This window comes from Nilaparvata lugens, chromosome 1, assembly GCF_014356525.2.
Source record: "Nilaparvata lugens isolate BPH chromosome 1, ASM1435652v1, whole genome shotgun sequence".
NCBI lineage: Eukaryota > Metazoa > Arthropoda > Insecta > Hemiptera > Delphacidae > Nilaparvata > Nilaparvata lugens.
The window spans coordinates 28533597-28558524 of NC_052504.1; the positions used below are offsets into that span (position 1 = coordinate 28533597).

Sequence of the window (24928 nt, forward strand, 5' to 3'; positions counted from 1 at the left end):
TAGTTCTATATTAACATATGGTATGGACATTTTTCAATTGAAATTAAGAGAATAAGAAGAAGAATATACATGCTAAAAGACGAACTTCAAACCCTTAAAAACCACCTTTAGGGTTAAAATATTGCCAAAAGATTTCTTAGTGCGCCTCTAAAGGGCCAACTGAACATACCTACTGGATTTGAACGTTTTTGGTCCGGTAGATTTTTAGTTCTGCGAGTGGGTGAGTGAGTGAGTGAGTCAGTCAGTCAGTCAGTCAGTCAGTCAGTGAGTGAGTGCCATTTCGCTTTTATATATATAGATGCTCACTTGACCATTCTTCTTATCAGTAAATTATAAAGATGTTAATGAAGCTCATGTTCATAAGATAAATTAATTTATCTGATCTCCACCAGAGGCCGAACCTTAGCCCTGAGAGATACACATCAATATATTCTGAGATTTATAATGTATATTTGATTATTAATATTAATTTGGAAAGAAGATACATAAAATTTCATTCGACAAGCAACAGCAAGTCGGTAACTGAGCTGCATAATTTAAAAGCATATGATTGCTGATTAAAGAAGCACATGGTAATACTTCGTGCTAAAAGCAAAGTCAAACATCAGTGAGCTATCTGTGATATTTTTCAATATATATATTTGTTCTTTTATTATTTTTTATACTTGTGGCTCTATATTTTATTTGTTTGTTGATTTTTATGTAATTATATTGTGTATTTTTGAATGGTGTATCCTTTATTCATTATCCTATCTCCATGCATGACCAATATTGTTATAGTCTATTTTATTACCAGTATTGAAATATTATTAAGATTACCAACCAACTATATTCTCCACCGAATAAGTTGAATAACCAGAAATATACAGCATTGATTATCAAATCTTTGGAAATAATACGTTCCTGAGTTTTATATAAATTATCCAGTACCGACACATCTGATTTGAAGAATCTCAAAGGTCATAGTATTAAGCTGCAGCAACATAAATCAATAGAATTTATAAGGTATTCTGATAGAGTGTCGCCTTTGATTCCGCCTGGTATCATTTTTCATTGCTGACCACTTTGGTGAATGGTGGCGGGTGGCATTAGTGGCGGTACCGCATCGTCTAGTACGATATTCAGAGCCCTTATATCTATCTATCTCTACTGCATCTATATTTGTGGAGTACAACAAATCAGTCACAAGAACTGTGAACTGTTAAAGCGGCTGACGTTTGCAGCCAACGAAAGCAGAGAACTGTTTGAGCTCCTGGGAGAGCTGGTAAGAAATTGGTACTATCATTCTTTCAGGAATCACAAAAAGTATTATACTTTATCCAAATATTTGCTCTACCGACTGCAGCCAAGCAGGGCACACGTTATAGAAAAAATAACGTTACAAGTTCTAAGAGCTTTCGATAGAATTCTCACTTGAGATTATAAATAGGCCTTTATTATTATAGACTTGGATTCTCATTATCAACTGGAAGTCTGTATTGATGATTTTCTAGTCGTTATCATGGACTTGAATCTCTACTATAAGAATTAATAAGCTATTACTGACTAAAGGCTTCACTGATATTGGGTGAAAGGTTGATTATTAATACTCATTCGATATATCTGAGTATGAGTCGTAATAAATAATATTATCAACTTCCCAAATTGAAATTACACTACAATCAAATTAGCTCATGAATATTTTTCAATTACTGCGATTCTCAAAACAGGAATGTCAACAGTCAGTTGAAATATGAAAGTTTCTTTACCCTTACTGATTCATCGCTTCGTGTTACTTACTCAAAGTTGCAAGTGGAAGGTACTTCATCAACGTAGAACAGGCAACAATAATTACCTTTTGAATGCCGGAATAGAAAACTTTGTATCAGTTGAAATGTATTTCAACTTTTCTGATATAATTTAGAAGATTCTAGCTTCTAGATACAGGAACAGAGAACAAAACTTTCTCAATTAGCATCCTTTTCACTGTTACGTTTGAATGAATCAAGTGAATCGATTTTTCAAATAGCCCCAGGTAATTTCAGGAGCTCCGGAGAGACTTTCCATAAGTTGCACCCTTTGAATGTAGTTGCTTAAAAGTATAATAAATTAATATTATCCAAGAACGATAATTATTCGTTCATTGAAATAACTTATGCGCTGGATATTAGTTTTGAGTTTAGAACGTTATTGTTCTTCATAATAATAATTATAATTATAGAGTTGAAAGAGAGGAAAATATTCGAGAATGAGATAGTAGAATAGAATTGATTTTGGAATTGCAATCTTTTGAAGAGATCTTGATTACTCAGAGAAAGTACGAATAAATAATAAAGCGTTCTTTTCGTGATACTAGCTTGAATAGGATAAAAGTTGAAGCATAACAATATCAGAAAATGCTCTTCTAACCTGAGAATGCTATAAACGGTATCTTATCATTTCTAGACAGCTTTCATTTTAGAAGAGAGACTGAGTTTCTTTTCAAGTTTCAACATTTTTAATAATTCAATAGAGTATTTTATAGTTTTCAATGGTGGTTTTGTGAAATATTCTTATTTGATTTGGTTTTCAACTTATCTAAATTCTAAATTCCTAGTTTAAATTATATTTTGGACTCAGAATCGGACAAAGCGTATAAAGTGATAAGCAAAACCTATTTTTGGATAATTTCTATCCAAATTTGGGAAAGAAACAGTTTTGGGCTTCAAGCCTGTTGTTCCTTTCCCAATCATTCATAGTTGGGAATTATATTGTATGTATCAATGTATAAATAAATGAATTTAATATTGAGTGATAGAGATGTACTCTGAACTTATTCCATTGGGTTTCCAACTGAAACTAAATATATCATTCTTATGCAATAGAATATATTATAAACTAGATTTTTCTTCTACTGCCTTAATGAATGATTGCTGGATAAGAATAATTTTTTGTGTGAGTGACCCGATTAAACCAATGTCTCACCAATGATTTCCCTTTGGATTTTCTTCCTTAATCTATTGCAAACTGGGTGATTCATTTTTACAAACTGGGTGACTCATTATTAAGACAATGCAGGACTACTGAAAGGGTTTTGACGATGAACAAGATTGCTTATGGCGTAAATAGGTGCAGAGGTTTAAAGGCTGAATTTCGCTCTGCTTGATGACAAGAGGGGGACACAAAAGCACATGCCACATGTATGGCTTTGGCGCTATTATGCATTGTCTTTTGACAAGCGGATAAATTAGTCTGCTTCAGGGACCTAATGAGATCAGGAGCTGAACAATAGTTCGAGTCGTAAGTACTCGTTATATCCTATCTCTGATATAAAACTGGATTTACATTCAAATATATTCCATACTAAATAAAGAAAAATTAATGTCATGTCTTCAAATGTATCTTCTATAGGCCTAATGCGAAAGTGGAATCTAGTTAAAATATGAAAATTGGATTCCAGTCTCCACTTACAATCTAGAAGACGCTATACATAATCCATATTCTGCATAACGTAATATCCATAATTATTTATATTTGCATATTACGTTAAAATAGTACAGATACCGCTCATTTCCGAATTTAAAATCAAGATAAATCAAATCCTGATGATAAGGAGATGAAAATAGTTTTCCTTACTCCGATGAAAAAAAGAAACAATATATCCTAATCTTGACAATGCTCAATTTCTCATAACGCGATGAAAAACTATACATCTACAACTTTATTGATATTGGTTCATTGTGAACCGATCATATTACAAAACTTTGAATATTTAGGAAATAGTCGGAAAGCATAACGGGCTCTGTTTGAATGCATTGAACTATATCAAAATTATTTCAGTTAGACTGTATGAAATAGACTTGTTCTGAAAATGAATCAAATTGATAATGAATATAGAAAAGTTTTTCGGAGCCTGTCAATAATCTCACATTTGAGGGACGCGAAGAAAATATAGCAGTTGCATTGTGAATTGGATTGAATTTGGCGCAGTGAAGTTGAATGCACAATCAATATCCAATTTCACTCTAATCTATTTGGAGTTCAGAGACGTTATTTATTTCCCAGAAAATCTCTCATCCAAATTGAAATTTATCATGATGTGTCGAGCTCGAATCTTACATGAGATATTGGTCTTTTCCCTACACGATTGTGTTCGATCAACTGAAGGCAGCCGAAATACATCCATCATTCAGGTCCGAATGCAGGGTGGAGAGAGATAGGAATACGAATGGGTTGAGGAAAGGAGAAAGTGAGAAGGAGTGTAATAGGATAAAAAAGTGCTAGACGGATAAGGATGTTGAGGGTTTTTAGGCACTATTCACAAGCAGTAGCGGCGTTTTGACTTGAGTGTTTCTCGGATGTCGGTTGCAACTGCTTACGATGCATTGGATACTCTTTGATTGTTATGCTCGGCTTCTCCGACCACGCTTTTCCGGGGAGCTCTGCCAACAAAACAGGCCAATCCACCAAATTTATTCCTCTGCGGGAAGGAATTCCCTCCAGTAGATAAAAAATTGCGATTTTAACTCAACCCTCTTTAGCCCCTCTTGATGTGATGGGTCGGCCACTTTCTTTTCTCGAGTGAGTGCTGCAATCGTTGAAGAAAGAGCTTTTTATACGGCTATCAAATTCCATCCATCAAGCACTGACCGCTCGCCTCAGCACTCACTTCAGCATTCCGCATCCCAAGCTCCAATGGCATAGGCTCACCGCAACTCATCCAACCATTTTAAACGATAGAACCCAACTTTCTCACTTGCAAAATGCTGAATGTAGGCATAATATAATAGCTTTTCCAATTCAGATATTATCTAGAACGAGTGAATATTATTGTAATTTTCTACATCCTTACTCTCTTTGTCCTTTCTATTTTGGTGATGGAATGGCGATTCATTATGCTGTGATCAAATCACCTATCTATCTTCTCTTTCCTCTGCTGTTGAATCAGTTAGTGACAACTATTTTCTTATTGACTGATTATGTATAAGAAACTATCATTTCTATGTGTCATTAGCGTTCCAGTACCTCTTCGTAAGTTATTTTTCAAAGCCAAAATGATGTTTATTAGACGTGTCTTGTAGAGGTTAACTGGGCTTTCCACCAATTTTTCGATAAAATCTCGTTAAAAGTGCAGATTCTTATCAGATATCTCATATTTCTCACTTAGACTAAACAAAGTAAAAATACTATAAATATAGTATGAATAATACAAATACACCAAGTGTTTGAGTGGTAGAGTTGACAATACCAATGAAAGTCAGCCATGTCTTAAAGTAGTGGAGACTATTCAACTTGTACATAGGCCTACATTCAAATACAGTATTTTTTGAAGGTTTCAAGCTGCGGAGATTATTCCATGTTCTTGTTCTACCACTTCCACCAACTGTATGTCAATAGTCCGTCAATATTTCAATTTCATCTTATCAGAAGCTCGAGTTAACCTAAAGTATTTTTATGCCAGTGGATTGGTCGATAGCAATAAATGTAAATTGTGAAGCTTCCAAACTATTCAGAAGCATTCAAGACATAATATATACCTGCCTACCTACTTCCAAGGTAGGTAGGGAACACTGAACTGTGCCAAGAACTTCTTTTTACGAAAGCTATCAAGCATGAATAGAGGACTGCTGGGAAAGGGGTCGAGTACCTACGCATGTGGAAGGGTCAACACCAGCAAAAGGCGGAAAGAGATTTAGTTTTTTCCTCCTGTAAAACTACTCTTTGCAGCGATGGTGATTCACGTTACTGTTTTCAAAGGAATGATCGCTTGGGATAAACGCACGCGTGCGTCCGCTCCAGGCTTCACTGGCCACTTGGTGCTGGAGCAGTGAGTGAGTTGGCGGGGTAGGTGGGCCCCACCTAATCTGTCGGTTCCATCTAGCCTGCAACCGAATCGCTCGCTCGCTCACGGCAAACTTATCCCTTCCTAATTACTGGTACCAACACTCGCACCAGCTCTTACCTCCAACCTCCAATCCATCTCCTCGACAAATATCTAGCCCGGGAGCTGGCAAGCCCCCCAGAGGTTATACCTAATGGCGAAACGGTACGATATGTAAATTCCGTTACCTTCACCACCCCACATATTTTACACGTATTCTACCAACTCACCCCCCCCTCAAAACCTCACGTACACTTGTTCGCTATCACTCTCGATTTATTTCCCGCGCACTCTAATACCTACGAAACACGATACACATTACTTATTCAAGATCTTCCATCATTCCGTTCTAATTATCTTTTAGTGTGCCGGCAGTTCACCGAATAATTCGCCTCTAAGTGTCCTGTGGGAACAGCGGATGTATGAGTATATGCGAAAGTAGCATATCTCAGATGAGCTATTTCAGATATTATGTTTGCGTTATACAATATGTATATGATGATTGCTCAGATGACGCTTCTAGATGAGTTACCAAGTAAGATTTTCTTTACCAAATTAATCTGAATTTGAAAGCTCTTCAGCTACACTGGGAAATTATACATCAAGTAAACATGAATTGACAAGGAAAAAGCATAAATGTTCAAATGATAATGCCGTTCCTTTTCAGGATGAAACTAAATATATCATTCTTATGCAATAGAATATATTATAAACTAGATTTTTCTTCTACTGCCTTAATGAATGATTGCTGGATAAGAATAATTTTTTGTGTGAGTGACCCGATTGAACCAATGTCTCACCAATGATTTCCCTTTGGATTTTCTTCCTTAATCTATTGCAAACTGGGTGATTCATTTTTACAAACTGGGTGACTCATTATTAAGACAATGCAGGACTACTGAAAGGGTTTTAACGATGAACAAGATTGCTTATGGCGTAAATAGGTGCAGAGGTTTAAAGGCTGAATTTCGCTCTGCTTGATGACAAGAGGGGGACACAAAAGCACATGCCACATGTATGGCTTTGGCGCTATTATGCATTGTCTTTTGACAAGCGGATAAATTAGTCTGCTTCAGGGACCTAATGAGATCAGGAGCTGAACAATAGTTCGAGTCGTAAGTACTCGTTATATCCTATCTCTGATATAAAACTGGATTTACATTCAAATATATTCCATACTAAATCAAGAAAAATTAATGCCATGTCTTCAAATGTATCTTCTATAGGCCTAATGCGAAAGTGGAATCTAGTTAAAATATGAAAATTGGATTCCAGTCTCCACTTACAATCAAGAAGACGCTATACATAATCCATATTCTGCATAACGTAATATCCATAATTATTTATATTTGCATATTACGTTAAAATAGTACAGATACCGCTCATTTCCGAATTTAAAATCAAGATAAATCAAATCCTGATGATTAGGGGATGAAAATAGTTTTCCTTACTCCGATGAAAAAAAAGAAACAATATATCCTAATCTTGACAATGCTCAATTTCTCATAACGCGATGAAAAACTATACATCTACAACTTTATTGATATTGGTTCATTGTGAACCGATCATATTACAAAACTTTGAATATTTAGGAAGTAGTCGGAAAGCATAACGGGCTCTGTTTGAATGCATTGAACTATATCAAAATTATTTCAGTTAGACTGTATGAAATAGACTTGTTCTGAAAATGAATCAAATTGATAATGAATATAGAAAAGTTTTTCGGAGCCTGTCAATAATCTCACATTTGAGGGACGCGAAGAAAATATAGCAGTTGCATTGTGAATTGGATTGAATTTGGCGCAGTGAAGTTGAATGCACAATCAATATCCAATTTCACTCTAATCTATTTGGAGTTCAGAGACGTTATTTATTTCCCAGAAAATCTCTCATCCAAATTGAAATTTATCATGATGTGTCGAGCTCGAATCTTACATGAGATATTGGTCTTTTCCCTACACGATTGTGTTCGATCAACTGAAGGCAGCCGAAATACATCCATCATTCAGGTCCGAATGCAGGGTGGAGAGAGATAGGAATACGAATGGGTTGAGGAAAGGAGAAAGTGAGAAGGAGTGTTATAGGATAAAAAAGTGCTAGACGGATAAGGATGTTGAGGGTTTTTAGGCACTATTCACAAGCAGTAGCGGCGTTTTGACTTGAGTGTTTCTCGGATGTCGGTTGCAACTGCTTACGATGCATTGGATACTCTTTGATTGTTATGCTCGGCTTCTCCGACCACGCTTTTCCGGGGAGCTCTGCCAAAAAAAACAGGCCAATCCACCAAATTTATTCCTCTGCGGAAAGGAATTCCCTCCAGTAGATAAAAAATTGCGATTTTAACTCAACCCTCTTTAGCCCCTCTTGCTGTGATGGGTCGGCCACTTTCTTTTCTCGAGTGAGTGCTGCAATCGTTGAAGAAAGAGCTTTTTATACGGCTATCAAATTCCATCCATCAAGCACTGACCGCTCGCCTCAGCACTCACTTCAGCATTCCGCATCCCAAGCTCCAATGGCATAGGCTCACCGCAACTCATCCAACCATTTTAAACGATAGAACCCAACTTTCTCACTTGCAAAATGCTGAATGTAGGCATAATATAATAGCTTTTCCAATTCAGATATTATCTAGAACGAGTGAATATTATTGTAATTTTCTACATCCTTACTCTCTTTGTCCTTTCTATTTTGGTGATGGAATGGCGATTCATTATGCTGTGATCAAATCACCTATCTATCTTCTCTTTCCTCTGCTGTTGAATCAGTTAGTGACAACTATTTTTTTATTGACTGATTATGTATAAGAAACTATCATTTCTATGTGTCATTAGCGTTCCAGTACCTCTTCGTAAGTTATTTTTCAAAGCCAAAATGATGTTTATTAGACGTGTCTTGTAGAGGTTAACTGGGCTTTCCACCAATTTTTCGATAAAATCTCGTTAAAAGTGCAGATTCTTATCAGATATCTCATATTTCTCACTTAGACTAAACAAAGTAAAAATACTATAAATATAGTATGAATAATATAATACATCAAGTGTTTGAGTGGTAGAGTTGACAATACCAATGAAAGTCAGCCATGTCTTAAAGTAGTGGAGACTATTCAACTTGTACATAGGCCTACATTCAAATACAGTATTTTTTGAAGGTTTCAAGCTGCGGAGATTATTCCATGTTCTTGTTCTACCACTTCCACCAACTGTATGTCAATAGTCCGTCAATATTTCAATTTCATCTTATCAGAAGCTCGAGTTGACCTAAAGTATTTTTATGCCAGTGGATTGGTCGATAGCAATAAATGTAAATTTGTGAAGCTTCCAAACTATTCAGAAGCATTCAAGACATAATATATACCTGCCTACCTACTTCCAAGGTAGGTAGGGAACACTGAACTGTGCCAAGAACTTCTTTTTACGAAAGCTATCAAGCATGAATAGAGGACTGCTGGGAAAGGGGTCGAGTACCTACGCATGTGGAAGGGTCAACACCAGCAAAAGGCGGAAAGAGATTTCGTTTTTTCCTCCTGTAAAACTACTCTTTGCAGCGATGGTGATTCACGTTACTGTTTTCAAAGGAATGATCGCTTGGGATAAACGCACGCGTGCGTCCGCTCCAGGCTTCACTGGCCACTTGGTGCTGGAGCAGTGAGTGAGTTGGCGGGGTAGGTGGGCCCCACCTAATCTGTCGGTTCCATCTAGCCTGCAACCGAATCGCTCGCTCGCTCACGGCAAACTTATCCCTTCCTAATTACTGGTACCAACACTCGCACCAGCTCTTACCTCCAACCTCCAATCCATCTCCTCGACAAATATCTAGCCCGGGAGCTGGCAAGTCCCCCAGAGGTTATACCTAATGGCGAAACGGTACGATATGTAAATTCCGTTACCTTCACCACCCCACATATTTTACACGTATTCTACCAACTCACCCCCCCCCTCAAAACCTCACGTACACTTGTTCGCTATCACTCTCGATTTATTTCCCGCGCACTCTAATACCTACGAAACACGATACACATTACTTATTCAAGATCTTCCATCATTCCGTTCTAATTATCTTTTAGTGTGCCGGCAGTTCACCGAATAATTCGCCTCTAAGTGTCCTGTGGGAACAGCGGATGTATGAGTATATGCGAAAGTAGCATATCTCAGATGAGCTATTTCAGATATTATGTTTGCGTTATACAATATGTATATGATGATTGCTCAGATGACGCTTTTAGATGAGTTACCAAGTAAGATTTTCTTTACCAAATTAATCTGAATTTGAAAGCTCTTCAGCTACACTGGGAAATTATACATCAAGTAAAGATGAATAATTGACAAGGAAAAAGCGTTAAATGATCAAATGATAATGCCGTTCCTTTTCAGGATGGAATTAAAACATAATCATGATTGAACATGAATCACAATCATTAGTATTGTTTCCATACTAAGATAATTGTGAATGCAGAATAGTAATGCTTCATGGAGAGTGACATATGGAGTTGAAAATCATGATAGAGGAATCAACCATTATTCCAAATTCATCTATTAAAACAATATGAGTTATAGTTATGGAAATATTTCCAGCAGAATAGTATCTAAATTTGACACAAAAGAGGATATTCATCTTATTAAATATAAAGCTTTTATTTGTTCTATGATATATCACCTGCCAAATTAATACAGAGAAAGACAAAATAATCTTAATCAGGAACTTTTTATTCTCTTTCGGAAATTCTTACACTATAACTCACCTACAGATTCTGCTAAATTTAATCCCGATTAATAATCGACTCAAACAATATATTGGCGAGACTGCGAATGATCTGCAAAAAAAAAAATGTAATCACATGAGGAAAATAAATAGGGATAGGTTTGAAACAAAAATGGTCCAATCATCATGATACAATATTAAATAGTGTTTTTTTAAACCACATGTTTTCTTTCATATTCCATAAACTATCAAGGAGAAACAATTCTTCCTTCTTAGTGGATAGTCCTTTTCATTAGCTGATCAAAGTTTAATTTTCCAGAGACAGAATTTTTCGAGGATTAAAATTATCATATTAAGATCACTTCTCCCTTTTGTTACATAATGTATATTGGGGATTAGCACAGAATTGACTCAATGAAATGGAATTGAGCTTCAAACACTGCACAGTTAATTTGGAGATTCAATTCTGGAATGAAAAGCATGGGCTGAATGACATTGAATGGCTGGCTCTCCATGACGAGATGGTTGAACAGCTGATTGAATTAAGACGACTACGTTGATGACAAGTTAATACAATAACTGGAGAGACAAGAGATCGCTCATTGTCACTAGCGAGAGAGGTTTGACATCGAGGATTAATTCGACTTGTTATCGTGAATGTGGCATGGCATGTCTGTCAACGTTCTGTATCAATTTCACTTCTCTGTTACACTTGTCCCGTGTCGCCGTGTCACTCATATCTTTCATCATTCCAAATAGTATATTTCGCACCTAGGGTCAAAAATGTACGTTTTCCGGCTCGAGATCGCGGTTTTCAAGTTCGAGACGAAGTCGAGAACTTGAAGCGTTCGAGAGCCGGAAAAACATTTTTGCCCGTGTTGCGAACGCTATTTTTGCCACACCAAAAAAAACTTCCCAATATAAAAGAAATTGAAAAATAAATGAAATTCAAACAGCCTATTTTGATAGTTTGAATCTTGGTTATGACAACTTTTACTGTCAATTAATTTCAATATTACTAATTAATAATTTACAATAGTGACCATATTTTTATACTATTAATATTTCGAATAACTGTTTGAATTTTTATAGCTCGCGCTTTGTGCCCGGTGCAATATCTCATGGATAGATGGATGAATAGAATTTTCATTACTATTTTGAAATAATGTTATGAAAAAATTAATATAATTGCATATTTCACAGTTTTGTCTCAAATTATATCTAAAAAATTGATTGAAATTTAAATTACGTTAACTAATATAAAAAAATAGCTAATAAAAGTCGAAATTCATCAACAAAAAAAAATGTCATTGACCGAGATTCGAAGCTAGATCATGTTTGTTATTCACTGAGTTTTGGGTTCTGATGTATTACGCCTGTACGCTCTCGGCCATTGAGTAGTGTTGAAGATAGTGGTCTGACTGATAACATTTAGCATACACGTAATACTGTACTGTAAGTTTACTTCACTTCTAAAAAGCGTTCAACAGACTTTGGCTCATGACTTATATTATCAAAATTAATATTATTATCTGTCTCACAATAAAATTTTCACTCTGAATTAAGTCAGGTAACGTATGTAGGCTACTATAATATAGTGTATAGCGGCAAATTTGAAGCCGGTTTGCCGGCATTTTCACAACAAAATATTGCTCTGAAAATAGTTAAATCATAGAGAAAACATTCGAAGATTCAATCTTGAGTGGGCCTAATGTTTTCTCTATATGGTTTAATATTGAAGAAAAATTATCTAAAAGTTTTAATAATGAATTATGGAAAAATTACTAGGAATTTTTCAGTCAAGGCTGAGTTTCACCAGTAGGCTTACCTTAAACTTCAGATCTCTGCTGTATTTTCTTATTATTATTGATGATTGTATTGCATTAAGAAGTGGAATTCGATAATAAAAAAGAAACAATTATTACTCTACCTCACTTTTAAATATTGATACAATTATTGTACTTTGATTTCAAATTCGATTCTTCACTTTTAAATACTTGCGATACGTACCTTTCTGACAATGGACAATGCAGCAAACATTAGCCTATATTGTTGAGGCTATGGAGATATCATCGTATTCTATTGTTTGATATCAAAAAACCAATAATAAGTATCAAATTATGAAACAGTAGTTTAAAAAATATATTATAGACATAATACCGCAATTCACGATACATAATTATATAGATTATTACAGTCGTTATGAGATTATCTCTCTATGATTTTTGTGAGATCGGACACGATCAGCTGTTATTCAAGGTCATTTTACAGCCCTAGGGCCGTAAAGTTTTACCGGCCTGGTCGGAAAACAATCACTTTCGGCCTCCATATGACGCACGTAAACCAGCTCATTACATCCAAGTGTGGCGAAAAATGATTTCCATTCCATATAAGAGCTGATATCGTGTTTTAATATGAAAAATCAGGAAATACAATATATATTCAAGTGCATAATGAAATAATCCCGTGCAGTGGTAAGGATCGCTTGATTCAGAGATTCATTCATGAACAAAGTGAATTTAACAAAAAATTTCATAATTTTTCATCGATTTGTAGTTTCAAACAGCAATTGATTAAATTGTAATTATTCGATGTAGTTATGATATAACCAACTTTATTGTTTGAAAACCAGTTCTTATTTACTCTGTTTAGACATAATGCTCATCCAGGAACAATGATTGAATCCTGCTGTCAGTTATTATCACTGTTTATTTTACATTTTTGTAACAAAGAAGTGAATCCTGGAGGAAATAAATAAATCCTGCAGATATAGGAACGCTGACCATTGATTTGTACAATCTACAACAAAATTGAATTTCTATCATCTATATAAGATAAACTCAAAATATGATTCAATATTAAAGATACTTAGGATGAATCTAGTTCTAAGACTTCAAATGTAATATATTAAGGATCAGAACTACTATTATTTTCTCATCCACTCACACATTTCTTATGAAAACAAACCCCCACAGGCTGATGTCAAGCGACAATGAAAATTATTGGCCTTCTACTTGTTTGAGATAGTATAATGTTGAGAATTGAAGGTCTATTATTGTCAGCAAACCTCAAACTTAGAAAATATCCATTTCCAGTTCATATTTGCAGCCAGAGATTCGCTAGTGCAATGAAACAGTCTCCTTCCAAGCAGGTTGAGTACACCGAGAAGTAATTTAGGATGTTTACTTCTCCGGGCTCTTCTCATTCTTATCTAAGCTGTAGCGACTGCATCTCCAAGCCTTTGTCTGCTGGTCGTTCATCACGCAACTTGGATCGTCCTGTCTTGTCACTGCTCACCACTTCTCCATTAATTATACATTCTAATGGTTTTCCTCTCTCAACTCTTTTCAAATTGAGTTTGGCGTAGCCAACTCTCTTTCCTTCATCTACAGCGCTATTAGGCTATCATTATAACATCTAGCAGCAAGGTAGAAAGTTAGAAAAGAAGTTAGAAAAGAGTCCATACACATAGTTCATGAATTCAACTTAATCCTATAAAAAAAAGTTCAACATAATGCACATTATAAGGGATTGCGAATCAACACAATTGGATTGGAATTGGAATAATGCATTGAAAGGTTGAATTGAAATAGTAAGGGAAGCTATAGATTGGTTCGCGAATTTCAAACTTGACCAGCCAATTGAAAATTGAAAATTTTATCGAATGATCATATTCGAGAAGATGTTGGTAATTGATAAGTGAAAGTCATAGACATCATTTCACTTTATCACACATTCCACACGCAGCATAGAGTATTTCTGATTTCATCCATCAAAATAGGCTACTGTTAGACTATAGTATAATTATCATCCTTGATATTCAGAATCTTGAATACTATATGTTTCTTGAATGTTGCTATATCATGTAGAATGTAGAATCTTATATATGTGGAGTCTGGTCAAACTATCAGTCGACTGGAGAAGTCCTTTATAACCATTTCACCAGGTATAAAATCTACTAAATTATTAATTGGCAATCATACAGGAGAAAACTCATATAAAATTATAATTATTCCACATTGAAAATCTATTATATGAACATTTTTCACCCACATGTGTATTTGTGGTAGTTGAGTGAAATACAAATTGAGGGGCAGCGTCAAGAGAGAATGAGTTTTATTCCGTACCCTACTAAAAAGTTTTACAGTTAAAGTATTATGAAATTTTAAAATTTCATATTATCTTCAGCAATAACTAAAACCGAATCCAAAGAACTTGTTTTGCTCATGAAAGCTTTGAAATCTGGAACACCCATTATCTAGAGATTGATGGTACGATACGGAGCAACAACTGAAACTTCCCATGCAATTTCATGGCAGTTAGTCAATTCAGCTCGCATCCGATTTGCGGTCACTGCATAATAGCATAACTGCATGAATGTATTCCACTGCATTGTTATAATAACAACAAGCGGACGGCTTTCTTCAGTTGGCGTGCTCACGGGTGAAAGCATATACCATCATTCATCCCCTCAAGCTAGCAGCCGTAAATGTGAACATTCACTATACCATAATTATTTGGAATGCCTCTTATATAGACTGTATTAATCATAATTTGTGTGAATAGAAACAATCAGTCGATAATTGTTACACTATCAATATTCTATGCGATGTCTGTTTATACAATCTGTTACTCACATACGATGAATTTAGCAATCTATTAGATTTAAACTTCCCTATTTACTCAGTCCATTACAAAACAGATACAGTAAACATTTTTATTTTTTCCATGATTGAACATTGCCACATCAAAAATAATGCATTTTCTGGGAAAATGGTAAGATTAAAACTCAACCCAAACTTTAAGCTCAATAGAGGTTGATAATAGGCTTAACATTTGAAACTGCTGTCTCAAATTGATTGCACAACATCAACTTTACAAAAATACTAAAAGTACGTAAGTAAGTTACAGACCCTTACAGTATATTTAGAGCAAGAAACTGCTATTTTCAGGTGTATCCTAACAAGAGATCTTCTCCCGCATTAAATAGAGAAGCGAACTGAACTTACTGAGATTAGAAATTCAAATTCCAGTCACATTAGAGTAATTGTCATGGGAAATGAATGGTTATGGGATCCACTTAATTGTTGTTCATAACTTGATCAGTGCATTTGGAGCTCAGTTGGGTCAGTCTTCTATCAATATTTGGAATAAGAACTGAATCTGAATACTATATAAGTATGAATATTGAGCGTGTCACATGTCAGGAAGTGTGTTCTATTACACAAGGTTTTCATCTACGTGAGATATATTTCACGAGAAATAATTATCTTTCTCATATATGAATATACATTATCAAGTACTTGAGCTTCTGGAAGATTATTTGGTGTGCTTGCGAGGTTTATTCATCGCTGTGTGCATTAACATTGTGCGAGATTTATAACTGAGAGACAGCTGAACATACGATGTCAGAGAAAGCTGTCGCTTTCTAGCAGAACAAAGATGTCAGTTTGAATTGACAACAACAACTCCTGGAGTAATCAACAAATGCATGGAGAAGCATCAGTGACATCACGCTGCCAGTGCAGCAGTCGAAGCTGGAGAATCGATAGCGATGCTGGGATGCGATTTATTTCACGCGTTGCAGAACCCTAAAAGGGTTCAGGGGGCAGCAAAGGGGTGTGAGGGGTTCACAGATGTGCCTCACTAATCGTCAGGCGAGCTGCACTGCACCCAATGTGAGCACTGAGCACACCGGGTCTCGCAACTTTACTTTGCGCGGCGGCTTTGCTTTTGGGAATAGAATCGAGCTGGAAGACTGTAGTGCGAGCTAACGAACGAGCCCTAGCCTGAGCTATAGCCCGGTCGAAGCCAGCCACCTCTAGCTGCCGCACAATGCATCGCATCGCAACGCCCGGACAATATTCAGATGAGCACCTGCACAATGATGAAGCACGTTCACGCAGGAATGTGTGCGCCAGCAGATTATAACAGCTGGCAATTATGTCAAGTGATGAGGATGAGGTTGGAAGTAGAAGGGAATAAATGGGGCGTACTTTCTTCTGCTTCTAAGCTAATTCAGGATTAGAAAGGCAAATACTCTGCTGAACCAATTGTTTGAATTGGAACTTGGATCGTTGAAATAGGAAATAGAACAGAAATAATGGAGGCGCATCTTTGAGAGAAAGAACAATAAACGTAAAAATTGAATTGAATTGAATTGAATTAAATTTATTGCCAAAAATCACATACAAATACTTGTACAATACAATCACTATTGTATGCAATATACAATTACCTACATATAGATATTGATTGTAACTTGCACGACGACAATACGGTATTATCAATGTAATATTCGGCACTGCCAACATACGAGTCCTTGTGTGTTGGTAGTGAGTTGCGGTGAACTTATTCTGTTTCAATTCTAGTCAAGTAAGAAGTGATATAAAAACTAAATTAAAAAGAGCTAAATAAAGTATTACACCAATATACAAAAGTCTCAAAGGCTCAAAAAAAAAACTTAAAAACTTAAGAATAGTACATACTATAATGACAAAGTAGTATCCAATTAACCAGTGTGACGTGTTGAGGCCATCATGACAATGAATCTTTCACAAAGGCGAATAAATAGAACAATACAATAAAAAAAATGCTGTAAGATGATGTGGGAACATTGACAATACCCGGTTCAAGAACTTGAAAATAGAAAAATCATTGCTCAATGTTTTTAGTAACAATGCTTGTTGAATACAATATTATACTTTATACAACTAGTTTACAGAATATGTTATGCTCAATCCAATAATCTATGCTTTTGCTTAAATTACGTGTCATTTGTTTATCTATAAATTCATTTGGAATTTTATTTATTATGTAGCTACAATAATATGTAAATTGATGCCTGCATGGAGCTTAATGAGTTTTGTGTTAAATCTATTGTTAGGACGTGTGTTATGGGGTGTAATTTGTGCAGGAAAATTAGATTTACTCTTATTGATATGGAGTATTATATTTTTCATATAATTCTGTCTTCTTGTAGGGACCTTAAATTCAAGAAAAATTTCCCTACTAGGATAGAGTCGAGGTCTTCCTAATGCTGCTCTTATAATATGTTTTTGTAAGATAAATAATTTCTTCAGATGTGTATCATATGCAGCTCCCCATATTTCATTAACATATTGAAATAATGAGTGAGCGTATGCGTATGCAAAGTAAATTTTCCGTATAATGTTTATGTTTTTAATTTTATTTATTTTGTAAAAGATGTAAATGAAGGAATTTCAACTTTGAGCACAAATAATCTATGTGTTTGTTCCATTTTATATATTGATCCAATAATATACCAAGATATTCAATTGTGTGAACCCTTTCTAATGTTTTTTGTACTTCTGTATTATCTGTAGTGTTTTCATTGTTATTATTTGTTGTCCCTATTATAAGATTCAAATCTGTTGCTGGTTGTCCAGTTATATTGGATGAAAAGGTGATATACTTAGTTTTGTCAGCATTTAAAGTCAGGATATTATCCTGAAGCCATTTTCCAACAATTATTAAGTTTCTATTGGCTATATTGAAAGTTTCTTCCCAGCTTTTGCCGCTGAAGATCAATACAGTGTCATCTGCAAAAGACAGAGTGGTGCAATCTTGGAGGTTTAGTTAATTAATATAGGGACCATTACAACTGTTTGATATTTGTAGTGATTTTTTTTCTTTCAATCTAGTACTTTAACGATTCAAGTAAATTAACAAATAATCATGATAACTATAAAGTATCTTGACTCGTAAATAATTTTGAGAATATGTATAAGCAATAATTATTCATCATTTTCGAGAATACAAGAAATTCTTTTACATTCCGAACTAGTTCAGAAAAGATTTCAATGGATAAGTTGCTATTCCAGGCTGTCCCATAACGAACTCCAGGCTGGAGAAAAATCAATTGAAAATAGAATAGCAAACAAACTGGAATAGTGTTTATGAACTCAAATATGAAATGAAATTGTGAGCTTCATACAACCTCTTGAACAGGGTTTTAAGCTTGATACGTGGAATGATTGAGTTAAAAGAAGGGTGATTGATAAGAAATTTAGAAAATCCTCAGACATGCAATGTTGAAAATCATATTGGCATTCAAGTACTTGGAGTACAAGAAGATCACTATGAATTGAGCTTTGATTATAGAACATTACAGAACAAGCCAAACAATGGGAATGATTCCAACTGGAATATTGCAAGCAAACCAATATTCCAAGCTCTTGCGAACATTCAGGTAACAAGTTAGAGACAAGATCCTTGATTGTATACCTTCAATGATTTGCCTTTTATATATCTTCAGTTTTCCCCCAACATTCTCCTTCTTCGGTAACAAGGAGACTCACAAAATAGTATCATTCATCATTCAAGGTTATAGTTTTGGAAAAATATCTGGAACTTCTCGTCTAGAATATCCACTATTCAGATAATTAGAGTTCGAACGTTGCTGGTGAATTTTTATTCACGGAGCATTTCAACGATAAGAGACGATGGAGAGGGGAGCTTTGTTTGTGCCTGGACATTTTGGTGCCGTCGGCTATTGCTGGGATAGCGATGCGGAAGAGTGGCGAGTGTGAGGAGTGCAGGGTGAGAGGTGGTGGGGAAAGAGGAGCAGGTCATGCAAGAAACGAGGAGGAAGTGACGCATCCCTGGTTGTTAGTTGGAGGAGTAAGGACGGTTAATGCTGTGAGGCTCTCGTTATCCGAGAGAGTCTCTCTCCGTCGAGTCACTACTAATGATCGAGCTTCCCTCCACTCCAGGGCGACGCTCGTGCACAGTCACCTCACTCGATAAAGGAAATGGCAACGACGAAGAGAGCTGCTCTGTTGGACAGAGATGGTAAGCTATTTGTGTTTAAAAGAGCGAGAAAGCGATTGAGCGAACGAGGTGGTAAACTGAATGAGCGAGATAGAAAATAATGGAAAAGTGAAAGTGGAGGTTTATGTTCGAGTGAGCGCTGTTCAGATTTTCAGGGGCAAACAGCGATTTTGGCGCGCAATCTGCACTAAACCCGGCGTTTGAGCAAACAAGCTTATCTCGAGCCATGGATGCCCCATTCGATGCATCTCCCACTTCCAACTATCAAACTTCAAACTGCATTATGCTGATTTTACACCATTGTGTTATATATGATTATTTGGCAGTTAACGTTGAGCAAGAAGAAACAACAATATTTTCAAATCCAGTGATTTCCTTATTGGAGCAATAATATTACTGACCACGAGATTAGAGAATTTCAAAAGTAATAAAACGTGTGGCTCTTCATGAAGCTAATTTTATTCAAATATATTGTGCGTATTGTATGAATTTTGTGCTTCCTCTCTTGACTGGTATCAGTCGGCATTAATTTTTTAAAGTTCCTATGATTTTTTTGTTGGGGTTATAAGGTGCTCTCACTGTATCTTCTTAGTATTTTGATAATACAAATCCATTTATGTTTCATACTCAACTTTTCCAAAGTTGTATCACATACTTTATGACTAATCAATTTTTAAGTGGCTATCATAATTTTGTATTTTTCAATAATAATATAGATTGATTGATTGAGTTCTTCATTTATGTAGATTACAATATATACTGGCTTATACACTTACAATAGCTCACAATACAACGCAATTTTAGAAATTTTTATATAATATAAACTAGCAAAATAGTTATTGAACTCTCATGATAAGGAAAAAGCAATTCATAATAACTAATAACACTGCTCTTCTGTGCCGAACACTGTTTCTTATTCAGGCCTTTTCCCAAAATATAATAGAAAATTTAATACGCAATAGGCTGGAGCCTATGTATTGTAAGTGAGTTAGCGAAATTGTTTTCTCTCTCTATGATGAACGACCATGACTTCGAGTTTTCCAGGATAGATATTTAAAAGTTGTTGTTCCGAGTCGTCGAGGAATGTAGATAATGGAATTATCTCTCAAACTTAGCCTTTCTGTCGCGACATAGAGTGCGATAAGGTGGAAAACAGCAAGATATTGAAATTATAACAAACTACCGATTTTCAGTTACTCTTTGGACCTAAGGCTCAAGAAGCGACGCGATTATTGGCCAAATGTGATTCTCATATTAATTTTTCAGTCGCCCAATAGGAGACCTGATTCTAAATACAGTAGTGGGGCGATTCCCCAGCCGAGATACCAGATTACGTTTCGGAGGACACTTTGCTGGGAGCACTACGAAAGTGAATATGTAGTCAATTTGTTTCGCCCTTTTTGGGCAAGTTCATAATAATTATTATCATGCAATGTAGGTATTAGTTTTATTCTTATTAAAGTTTAAATTCTCTAGTAGTGCCATGTCCTGAAAAATTTAATTGTGTTCCTACGTAGAATAGGGTTCGAATATAATTTGAGGAATTTAATTAATTGAAAATTCCATAAGAATATTGTATCAACAAAGCCTGTCATTGTTCAAGTTAATAATATAAATTAAGAATAGTCATTTTGATTTTATTAGTGATGGAAGATAATTTTATTTTCTAAAGAAGTACAGAAAGTAGAGAAGTTTTCAGTTATGTTACATTTGTTCCTGAAGATATGTTATCGTAGAGAATTGCTGGAAGTCAGGAAGGTAGTCTTCAAATTGGAATGTAATTTTTAATATTACGTTAAGTTTGAGACTTGCTAAAGTTTTCTATTTTTCTGCCTGTGTCTACTCATGGCGTTGAGGCTTTTTATTAGATTATACTAATAATAATTTTTATTATTTAACGCTTATTTATTAGATTATATCAGAACTTTTGAATTATTTGTGAATGAAGATTCATTAATTCTGATACAAAGAATCAGTGGTTTAAAGGTAAAAATCTCTATAAAATGAGGATTCAAATAGAATGAGAGAATTAACAAAGTCTGTAATCAATAGATAACTCCTGCTGTAGCTTTTGATGAATGGTAGGAAGAGTTAGAAATTAATGCTGTAATACATTTATTTACATCGGTTCATGTGTGACCTCAAATCAAATTCATGTACCACCCCTTTGCTTGAAGACACCCGTTTAGATGACAGGTCTAGGGACGTAAGATGACGTAGCCGTCAAGCCAAATTCAACCGGTAAAAGTTCACCGCCAAAAACAAGGTACCGTAGTCTCGACGATAAAGCAACGTGCAGACCAACGAAGGTGCAGTGTAGTAAAACTAAGGTTCATTCAAGAATGTCAATCAAAAGTGGGGATTCGATATTTATGAAATGGGTTATATGGGTTATTATCGACGAAAATTGGATTCAACAGGCTTTTCTTTCTTGAGTTTTTGCATTGAAATTGATTTGTTATTTTATGACTGATATTGTTTGGTTTTGTGACGTATTGCTATTTAAACGAAGGATAGTAATGCGCCCTCAAATCAGATGAAGAATGTCAACAAAGTAACATGAAATTGTTGTTTCCTTTGTCCGATTTTAGTCGCCAATGTTTATTGAAGCTGTTTGTATTTTTCAATTATTTTAATGTGTAGTATTAGTTTATAGTAGAAACCTATTAAATCAGGCATGACAGGATTAATATTGAAGGTTTCTTGACTTAGCCCGTTCACCTGCATGCATTAAGTAGAGACTCAGGTATTTTCCAGATGTGTCAGTCTATTTCCAAATTCTAAATGTTATTCCAAATTTTCTTTTTTATTACCTTTGAAAAGGCCAGGCACACTACATCTACATTTAATGGCAGAGCTTTGGACATATCAATGTCCATTCTTCGGAAAAAATATTCAAATTATACTTCCCAGTAACTACCAGAACGTTAATAATTTTATTTATTCAACTGAGAATTTATTTACAATATTATTTATTTACAATATTTATTTAGAATTTATTGTGGAAATTCGAATACAAATCAAAAGTTAAGAATTGAGAAAAAATGAATGAATAAAATAACTGATCAAAATAAGTTAATACAATACTAATAAAATAACATTATTAATAGTCCAGTCAACGAAATATTATAGAAGGAAAAGTTTGGAACACAGTTTTTGACCCCGCAGCTATTTTAAGAATAGTAGGGGGGTGAACATATCAAAATTCCTCACTCCTACCCCCTGTGCGAAGTCGGTGGGTAGGAGTGAGGACTTTTGATACCCTTCTTATACCTTTTTTGAGCATTCATAGCCTGGACTATAAATGAAAAAAAAATGATGAATAGAAATTGAGTAGGCTAATAGTGGGTCAATAATTGTCAATATACATCAGTAGCCTATTGGAGTGGATGTTCAGAATATATGAATTTATAATACAACTTATTTTAGATCGGGTTTAAAGGTTTTTATTGATGGGGTGAATGTGAGAAAATTGTCTTGTAGTCGTTCTAGGGCTGGATGAGAGTTGAATAGTAAACTACAATATGTACTGAATATAAAAGAATAAATAACAATAATTTATAAAGTACAGTAATATGAACTGAAAAACAATAATTTATAAAGTACAGTAATATGAACTGAAAAACAATAATTTATAAAGTACAGTAATATGGAAAAAGAAATTTAGTGAATTCATTGAAAGTGTGTGGATTTATAATTTGATCATCCTCATAAACCTGCGTACAAAGTTATGTACCACGAACACGAGCATTCCACTTTTATAACAGTATCTAAACATTTCTGTACGAATTCAGACATAATAAGCTGATGAAAAGCGAAATGCGCTGTAAGCATGTAAAAGTCTGTAAGCAGCTTTATATGCGTGAAATTGAAAGATATTTCCGCTTCATAGGTGAGGTAAATTTTGTACAGGATGTTTGTGGAATCAAGTTAACCTTCCTCTGGTTATTGGTTTTGGCGAAGCAATATCAATAATTTTAGTTTCGAAATAAATGTTAAATACCGTTTTCCAATGATAATTAATAACATATTCAAATCAATTCACGCAAGAATGATAGAAACTCATTCGAATCTCAAAAGATTATAACTTCGCTCCCTAATTATATAATTTTAGATCATTGAGAAAATATTAAAAATAGATGCATTTTTTGCTGGTTGTGATCATGATTCATTTTTGTATAGCGCTTCGTCACTGAATTGGAATAATTGGATATTTGTCTAGAGAAGTGGAATATACAAAACTTTAGGATCAGACTGTTCTAGATTCAAAAGTCTACTTTAAAGCAATTTTGGATTTGCGACTGTGGCAGAGTGAATGAGGAGTGAATGTGATGACTTTTCCATGAATAGTCCATCAAGCGGGATTTACACAAATTGAATAAATCGTGAGCAATAATCTTGATCTCTTAACAGTATTGTATTGCATTCTGTTTGGACGTCGAATCATAATAGTGAGTATTCGATAGTTGAAATCTTATTAAATACGTGAGAAGTTGAATTTATCTCTCCTAAACAGAATTGGATGTCTACTTTCATATTTGACATTTTCTAACTGAAAATATTCAAAGACAGTACGCCATTTGTATTCATACCCTTGTTTGCATTCTTCTGGTGTTTGCAAATTCTTTAACAGAACCACAAGACAGAATCTCATTTGTCCTTGTCACTAGGTCGACTCACACAGATTAAATCTGGTGACACCGAAATTTCTTCGCGGGTTTCCTGCTGGCGAAATGGCCAGCTCATTTACGCCGCACGGAGACTGAGCTGCAGTTGCCAAACCCATTGTTATTCATCACTTCAATCCACCCTCACCATCTTCTCCATTCCTTTTTGATTTCTCCATTTATTCACTGGAAATTCTTTTCTCGTGAAGCCAATTCATTTTGAAAGCCCCAGCTTGGTAATACGAGGCTGAAGTGGAATATGGCCCACTTACAACTCATCATTCCCAAGTTTTTTTGTTGGTTGAAATGAAAAGATGTTATACCCACTGGAAGCTGAAAGTAGCTGTGAGTTAGTCGATCGAATCATCTAGACTATATTTTAATGCCCATGAAGGTTCAGGACGAGAGATTAACTTGATAGATTATATTGCAATAATATGGCACGTTATACATTCTAAGGAAAGTTAACAAGACAGCAAGCTGCTCCAACTCAGTTCATAGTCTTTAATTCCAAAAAATAATTATTATTTAGGAGAACATTAGAACCTATTGGAATTTCAGTCCGAATCAGAGTGAATCTCTCTGTACAATGCTACTATGAACTGGAAAGAAAATTACCAGCCAGACATCAGAATAAAGTAAACACAATTTATATGTCTATGTTATAGATTCAGAGGCACTAAGGCACTTTGCAAACTACTGATGCATATTTTTCATCGTTTTCAGATCTTGTGAAGCATAGTTTGCTCAAGAGCGTAGCCTAGTACGGCGATCATATTATCCTCCTTGATCTCTTTAAGGTCCTTCTGCCTCTAGCCAACAAAACAGGTTCAATGTGTTGATGAACAAATTATTTCTCCATAGTTCCAGAAAATGGTTGTAGAGTGTGGTATTGTTCCACTTTTTTCCAAAAAAAAACATCTTTGAAGTG

General features: G+C 35.1%; 1 protein-coding gene across 7 annotated transcripts in view; it reads right to left on the reverse strand.

Moving 5' to 3' along the window:
- The window catches only part of LOC111044256 (octopamine receptor beta-2R), a 217148-nt gene that overhangs the window by 47163 nt on the left and 145057 nt on the right, over positions 1 to 24928 (reverse strand). For 4 of the 7 annotated variants that reach the window (XM_039424568.1, XM_039424579.1, XM_039424592.1 and 1 more), the window contains one exon: positions 10578 to 10649. The exons of the other annotated variants lie outside the window; for them this stretch is intronic. The gene's annotated coding sequence lies outside the window, so the exon portion shown is untranslated. The remainder of the gene's footprint in view (positions 1 to 10577; positions 10650 to 24928) is intronic. 7 annotated transcript variants of the gene reach the window in all.